Source organism: Microtus pennsylvanicus, chromosome 18 (assembly GCF_037038515.1).
Source record: "Microtus pennsylvanicus isolate mMicPen1 chromosome 18, mMicPen1.hap1, whole genome shotgun sequence".
Taxonomy (NCBI): Eukaryota; Metazoa; Chordata; class Mammalia; order Rodentia; family Cricetidae; genus Microtus; species Microtus pennsylvanicus.
Window position 1 is genome coordinate 18,575,034 of NC_134596.1, and position 7,478 is coordinate 18,582,511.

The 7,478-nt window shown below is 46.8% G+C and overlaps 1 pseudogene; it reads left to right on the forward strand.

Moving 5' to 3' along the window:
- Nucleotides 1–429: 429 nt before the first annotated feature.
- On the forward strand, nucleotides 430–1,161 carry LOC142837714 (tetraspanin-7 pseudogene; annotated as a pseudogene).
- The last annotated feature ends 6,317 nt before the right edge of the window (nucleotides 1,162–7,478 follow it).

Sequence of the window (7,478 nt, forward strand, 5' to 3'; positions counted from 1 at the left end):
CTATCTTGGGGAAAGGGGACACCAATGTCATCCCTCGCACTGCAGGTGGGCTAGGGCTTGAGAGACCAGTATTTCAGCAATGAAGAGGAAACGCCAGTGACCAGTGCTCATGAGGGAAAAGAACAGGGGAGGAAGGGAATTCAGAACTATAGAGTAGAGGAATACAGCGAATAGGGAAGGAGTGGGGAGGCCTAGGCTTCTACTGTTTCCACCTCCCGGAAGGAAGCTGGCCTACTGTAAAGCAGTCCTCCAAACACAGAAAGCAAGAACCTCATTCTCTGGAGTCTTTTCTTTGCCAATCAGACTAGCAGAGGTCAGTGAAGTCTTGGGGGAATTGAGCAAACCTGCAGCAAGGATCGTCTAGGAAGAGTCAACTTGGAAACACTGACTTTTTCTGTCTCTGGGAGCAATATTGTGGCACTGGGGAGAATGGAGATCAAATTTTTGGCGATCTGTTTCAAAACCCTCCTCCTCCTCTACTCCTTTGTGTTTTGGATTACTGGGGTGATCCTGTTATTTATTGGAGTCTGGGGAAAGCTTACCCTGGGCATCTATTTATCTATTGCCAGGAACTCCACAGATGTTCCGTCTGTGCTCATTGGCACTGGCACCATGATTGTCAGCTTTGGTCTATTTGGATGCATTGCTGCATGCCGAGGTAGCCCATGGATGCTGAAGCTGTATGCTCTGTTTCTGTTGCTGGTGTTCCTGGCTGAGCTTGTTGCTAGCATCTCAGGGCTTCTGTTTCACCGTGAGATCAAGGCCAGCTTCCTGAAGATTTACACCAACGCTATGCAGAATTATAATGGCCAAGGTAAGAAGAGCCAGGCGGTGGACCAGGTGCAGTATTCCCTGGCCTGCTGTGGTGTGACCAACTACACCAACTGGGAAACCAGTCCCTACTTCCTGGATCATGGCGTCCCCCGCAGCTGCTGTAAGAATGAAAGTGATTGTGACCCCCAGGATCTGCACAACCTGACTGTGGCTGCCACCAAAGTTAACCACAGGGGCTGCTATAATCAGATGATGGATTTCTTGGAGGGAAACACGGGCATCGTCATCGGCGTGCTCTTTGCAGTCACGTTTTCCCAGCTGATTGGCATGAGGCTTTCCTGCTGTCTGTCCCAGTTCATCATGGCCCATCAATATGAGACGATGTGAAAAGTTTCCCAAGGGCGATAGCGTAAGAAACAGGTTTCAAAGAAGAACTACTCCACCCTCTGAAAGACTTGCAAAGAACATGAGCACCCAGAACTCAGCAGCCCCGTTCTTGCTGCCTTCTTCCTCGGGTCCCACACCATACAAGTTGCTGACATGGCTACCCGATCTCTGCTCCAACTTTTAGCCCACATCAAGTTTGCTGTTCATCTCATGAAGCCCTGTTGTGTTAGGCAGTATACCCACCTGCAGCTTGTCATAGTGAATCCCCACCCCCATGGCCCTCGGCATGCAAGTTCTTTCTCGTTGGGCCAAATACAGCTTATTGTAGGAGCCTGGCTATCACATCATCGCTGGCCTCCTGGAGTCCTGTGTGCAGTATAGGAGGCTGTCAACCCTTCATGATGATCCACAAATGCCACACACCTTTATAGAGATGACCAGATGATAGCTATCAGCTCTTTGGGTTTAATCTTGTTTGCGTTGGTTTTCATTTTGCTGGGATTTCCCTACCTTCTTTAGGCTGGAGATGGGAAGAAAGCATCAGTAGTTTCTCATGAGGAGAAGATGGCATGCATTATTTTGGAAACTGTTGCGTGTGCAAACTCTAGCTAGTTCCATCCCTAGGTCTTCCACTCCGTAGAAGCCTACATAACCTCGTTCCAAGGCTGTGTTGTTTCTTCCCTTGACGGTAATGATGCCAACTCTGGTTTTCCGCACCGATTATTTGCTGTTATTTTTTTCACTCTGTACTTTTTTCTTAATATAGACTTTAAGGACCTCAGATCGACTTAAAAATGGGTGGGAAGGGGGAACAAAAGTCAAAATGTTTTTTGATCTTTAAAAACAACACCTCTGGGGCTTCAGGGATGGCTCAGTTGGTAGTGTTAGCTGTGCAAACACAGGGATCTAAATTGGAGCCTCAGAGGCTGTGTAAAAGCTGGCTGTGATGGTCTTCTCTTCCGATTCCAACGCTGGGGAGGTGGACATAGGTAGACCTCTCGCTCTTACTAGCTGGCCCACACAGCCGATTCTGAAAGCCACAGGCCAGTGAGAGACCCAGCCTCATCAAATCAGATGGACAACATCTGAGGAATAACAGCCTCGCTTGACCTCAGGCTGCTACAACTCCATGCATGCGCGCCACCACACTAGCCTCAGAACAACCTCTGTCTCGCGGGTCAACACAATGCATTGGTGTTAGGAGCGTTTGTGATGGATGCATTAATAAACAGAGCAATTCTGAGTAGTGGAAACAAAACAAAACAAACCGGAGGTGCCTCAGGAGTTCCTGGGTAGACCCTGCTCTCTCCCACTTCTCTGTCTCACCGGCAACCACTGGAAGTTACTGGATATTTGAGGATTATTTTGGAGGATATTGATAAAGGCTCTCAGTTAATAACCCTTCTTCAGGCTGCTCTTTGTGACCTGTTAGGCTCTCCGATGGAGCGCTTAAAGGAAGGCCTCTTCTCCAACAGCAGGTTTTCATGCGGGTTAGGTGCCTTGCATTTAGAATGTGGCCTTTGTTTCCCATATCAGATTTTTCTCAGACACTGTGATAGTCTAGAGAAGAAAGAGTGGAGTCAGCTGAGTGTTGCTCTTTGTTTATCAGCCAATCATCCTTACTCTAGACACACATGAGTCATGGTCACCCCAGTAGTTACAATGGTGCCACATTCTTGTACAGAGACGGGGTGGAGGAGAAAGTGATAATTTACAGTAATAGCTGGCATCGTAAGAACTCGGTGAGATTCTGGGAAGAGATCTTCTAAACAAACTAAAGCAAAGGAAAGTTTTAGTTTCCTGTCTTTTCTGAGCAACATGTACTCCAGTACTTAGGCTTTTTGCAGCTATCTTGTAACCATAAGGAGAAAGGGGGAAAAAAAAAACTTAAACCATACTACACCAAACCAAATACCCCAGGTACTGGGATCTACAAATCAGAACTGCTGCAGCTGGTCGCCTGTGTTTTATGTCATTCTCCAGTTTTATGTTTCTCTGGACTCCAGTCACCCAGCATTTGAAGCCTGATCTGCATTTCAAATAAAGATGTGGCTCGGAGTCTCTTGAGTTTCTCTTGGAGTTATCAGATACCCAAATTCTCTGCTCAGAACTCCATTCCTGACTTAACTGAAATGTGGAGGAGGGGGTGCAGAGAGAGAGAGAGACAGGCGGAGACAGAGAGACACATAGGAACTGGAATAGAGAGAGAGGCAGACAGAGAGACACATAGGAACTGGAATAGAGAGGGAGACAGGCAGAGACAGAGAGACACATAGGAACTGGGATAGAGAGAGACAGGCCCACTGACTTGGATGCTTCCAATCAGAAACACCTATTTCCCGTCAGTCTTTGCATAGTCTCCCTGTGAGGGTCCCAGGCACTCTGACTCTTGTGTGACCACTTGTCAGCCTGCCTGCCTCCTACTGTGATGTTTGTGCTTACCCAGTTCTTGTATGCCAGCTCCAGCGTGGGCACCTAGAAGAGTTTCTCGATCCTTCAGCCAGTTTCCCTGGCATCCTGAGTTTGGACATTCGCCCTTCCTTGGTCCCCATCACAGATCTATAGTTGCTCACACGCCACTGCCTCATAGATACTTGGAAAAATCTTTTCCTCCTGTGCTGAAGTTTTCCACCCTCTCACCATCTTCTGGTCTGTCCTGAAGTTCCTGTCTCCTGTCTAGAGTGACATGCTGAACTTCAGGGCTAATATAATGAAGATTTTCATAACTGTGTCAGTTATTCTTCTCATTTCTGTCATCAAATGCCAGATTGAAAGTGACTTATCAGCCGGGCGGTGGTGGCGCACGCCTTTAATTCCAGCACTCGGGAAGCAGAGGCAGGCGGATCTCTGTGAATTCGAGACCAGCCTGGTCTACAAGAGCTAGTTCCAGGACAGGCTCCCAAGCCACAGAGAAACCCTGTCTTAAAAAAGAAAAGAAAGTGACTTATCAGAGGAAAGTTTTGCTTTGCCTTCCAGTTTGAGGGATTTCAGTCCATCTATTGTTGTGGAATATTATTTTTAAGAAGTGTTACATTTGTTTATGCTGTAGAATATGTGTTTAATCATGCAAAGATGCGCTGCCTTTGTTTAACTGTGAGGTTGTGTTACTGTGCCTGTCTTAAACACCCGATAGGTCTAATAAATAGCTGCACAGTCAATAGTGAGGCAGGAGAAAGGATAGGTGGGGCTGGCAGGCAGAGAGGATAAATAGAAGAAGAAATCTGGAAGAAGAGAGATCAAGGAGTGAGAAAAGAAGGGACCAGCCAGCCAGGCAGCCACGGAGTAAGAGTGAAAGAAAGATTACAGAAAAAAAAAAAAAGAAAAAGCCTAGAGGCAAAAGGTAGATGGAATAATTTAAGATAAGAAAAGCTGGCTAGAAATAAGCCAAGGTAAAGCTGGGCATTTATAAGAAAGAAAAAACTTCTGTGTGCGATTTATTTGGGAGCTGGGTGATGACACCCCCCCCCAAAAAAAAGTCAAAAGAGGAGTCAATCAGAAACATTTTGGCATTCCAATGTGGGGCTAGGGTAAGAGAAAATGCGACAACAATCCATTCTGGGGGAAGGCCATGGCCCCGGGATTGTGAGACTACTGGATACGTTGCGTCCACAGTCAGGAGCAGAGTATGATGATGGCTTATGTTCAACTCACTTGCTACCTTTCTTTTTCCATCTTCAACCCCAGGTCGTAGGGTTATGATGGCTTCCCACCTCAATTAATCCACTAAAGAAACCCCCTTTTAAATATGCCAGAGATGTCTCCTGGGGAGTTCTAGATCCGATCCGGCTGACAATATCAACCATCACAGGTGATGAAACTGCCAGCAAGATTGGTCACGTGGAGGAGACGTGAAGTCCCTCCAGGGCAGGCAGAGGACACCCATGAGCTTGTTGACGGAGAAGGAGCAAAGGACAAGAAGCAGCAGCTGAAGGCATTGGGGGATGGCTGCTGCCTTGTCCGAGAGCCAATAAAGGGACGTCACAGGGTGCCCCACAAGGAGGTTCCCCATAATTTGCTTTGTCTCTTTATCTTGCCTCAAAACACAACTCTGGGGAGATCTGATGGAGAAAATGTGATGCCAGCAACACCTTGCCCTTAGGGAGCACTGGCTAGGGCTGCCCTGATGCACCAGGTTGGGCACTGTCTAAGGCACCTGTGCTTAGCGCTGATAGATCCTCGAAGTCTCCAGGTTCCTCTCTGTCAATGTCCTGCTGGGTTACTTTTGTTGATGAGTGAAGACACGGGGGAGACCAGTGATCTACAAGCTTGGGGGAAAGGCATGAAAAGAAACCAGCCTCACTGTTGCCTCTGCTACCTTGACCAACACTGGGATCCTCGCCTTCTGGACCTCCAGAACTGTGAGACAGTGAAGTTTTGTGAGTAAGCTATAGAATCTGTGGTGCTTCGTTTTGGCAACCATAGCCAATGAATATTGTTTCGCCTCCAAATAAAATACCTGTGCTTGAACTGTGGTCTGGTCTGCTAAAGTAAGAACCAAACCAAGAAGACAGCGTTTCCATTTGTCTTCTCCACTTGTGGGAAGAGAAGGCTTTGCTGTTTTTTTTTTTTTTAAAGAGCCTAGAAAGATGAATTCCATGAAGATAATTTGAATTTGACTTTGTATTGAGATCCTCAATCCTTCTGGCCTTACCCCTTCCTCTCCCTAGAAAGCATGCAGGTGACCCTTGGGCTGTCTCATTTAACAATACTTTCTGCCTCATCTGGTCCTAGAAGAACATTTGCCAGAGGGTAGCAACATTGGATGACTTAATAAGCAAGCAGAGATTTTATGCTGCTTCTCAGCAAAAAATGGTATATATTGACCATAGCAGTGTCTGAGCTGGGGAGGGCTGTTTATATAATGCCACATTAAGGAAGGCATCTGAGTAGAACGCATTTTAAATCCCACCATTTATTCTGTCATTCCTGTGGGAAGTCAGAGTCCTTCAAAAGGGAACAAAATATGTGAACCTGAAGATCTGAAAAAGACAAAGAGAATAAGACTCGAGGGGAAGGTACTTGACCTCCTCAAGTGGAAGGAAGGGACTGGGGTTGGTTGATGTTCTGAGACAAGAGCTCCAGTAAGCAGGTGAGGCCAGGGAAGGGAAGCAGAAGGCAGGGGTTGTGGGATGCTGGAGGCCTGCTGAGTGAGTACCCACGACAAGCAATGGGAAGGAGCACTTTGGGGAGCAGGTTCAGAAGCCTGGCATGCTAATGTCTCTGGGCTGGGGAGATTTATCTTAGCGAAGTGGTTTGTGGGGCTTGGAGGCAGATGCAGCCCTCCTTCAGCAATGCGGCCAGATCATCTGTTTTGCTTCCTTCATAAATATGTCTCCCTACATGTCGAGAGGGAGAGATTTGAAACTAAAACGAAGAGGCATTTTTTATGGGGCACGAGAAACTTTAATTTATTACCAGGCTTTTCACCAAATGAGAACGATTTGCTTCTTTGTCTTCAAAGACGGTTGAACAAACGTTTCCAAACTGCAGTAGGTTGTCGCAATGAGTGTGCCCACTTTTTAAAACGTTACCCACAGACAGACAGGTGTTCTGAAAATGCTTCCATACATTTGTCTCTGTGAAGGTGGAAGGAAGATGAAATTGCCTGGCAAATGTTTTTTATGCAGTTGGTCTTTTGTGTATAAAGGTGTGGACTGTTCTTCAGCTGATTTTGTTGCTGCCCTTGGAAGCTGGGCCTAGGGTGAGCTTCGCGGTGAGCTCTGAGAGGCTGCTGAGAAACGCACACATTCATAGTGATCATCAGTGTGATGGTGATGCTGTTGTCGACATCAAGAAACAAAGTCCCTCAGAGGTTGGGAGCACTGGATGCTCTTCCAGAGGTCCTGAGTTCAATTCCCAGCAACCACATGGTGGCTCACAACCATCTGTACTGAGATCTGGCGCCCTCCTCCGGCATGCCGGCATACATTGAGGCAGAATGTTGTATACATAATAAATAAATAAATCTTTAAAAAAAAGAAACAACGTCCACATTCTGTCAGGCTGCAGGGGGGAGGTACTGCCCTGACTCCACAAAGAGAGACACTTGACTGGGTACTGAGTATAGGGTTCAGAGGGAGCGGGGAGAGAGGGGAGAGGGAAAGAGGGAGTGGAGAAAGAGCTAGCAAAGAATTGAGCAAGTGAGAGAGAAAGAGACACAGAAACAGAGATCGAGAGACAGAGACAGAGAGAAGACTCGAGAATTCCATAGGTCTTGCTAAACATTACGCTTCCCTCCTTTCTTTAAAAACCGGAGTCAAATTTGTGGCTTCTACTTCTAACAGTTTGGGGCAAATTTTTGGTGCTAAATGTGGTTT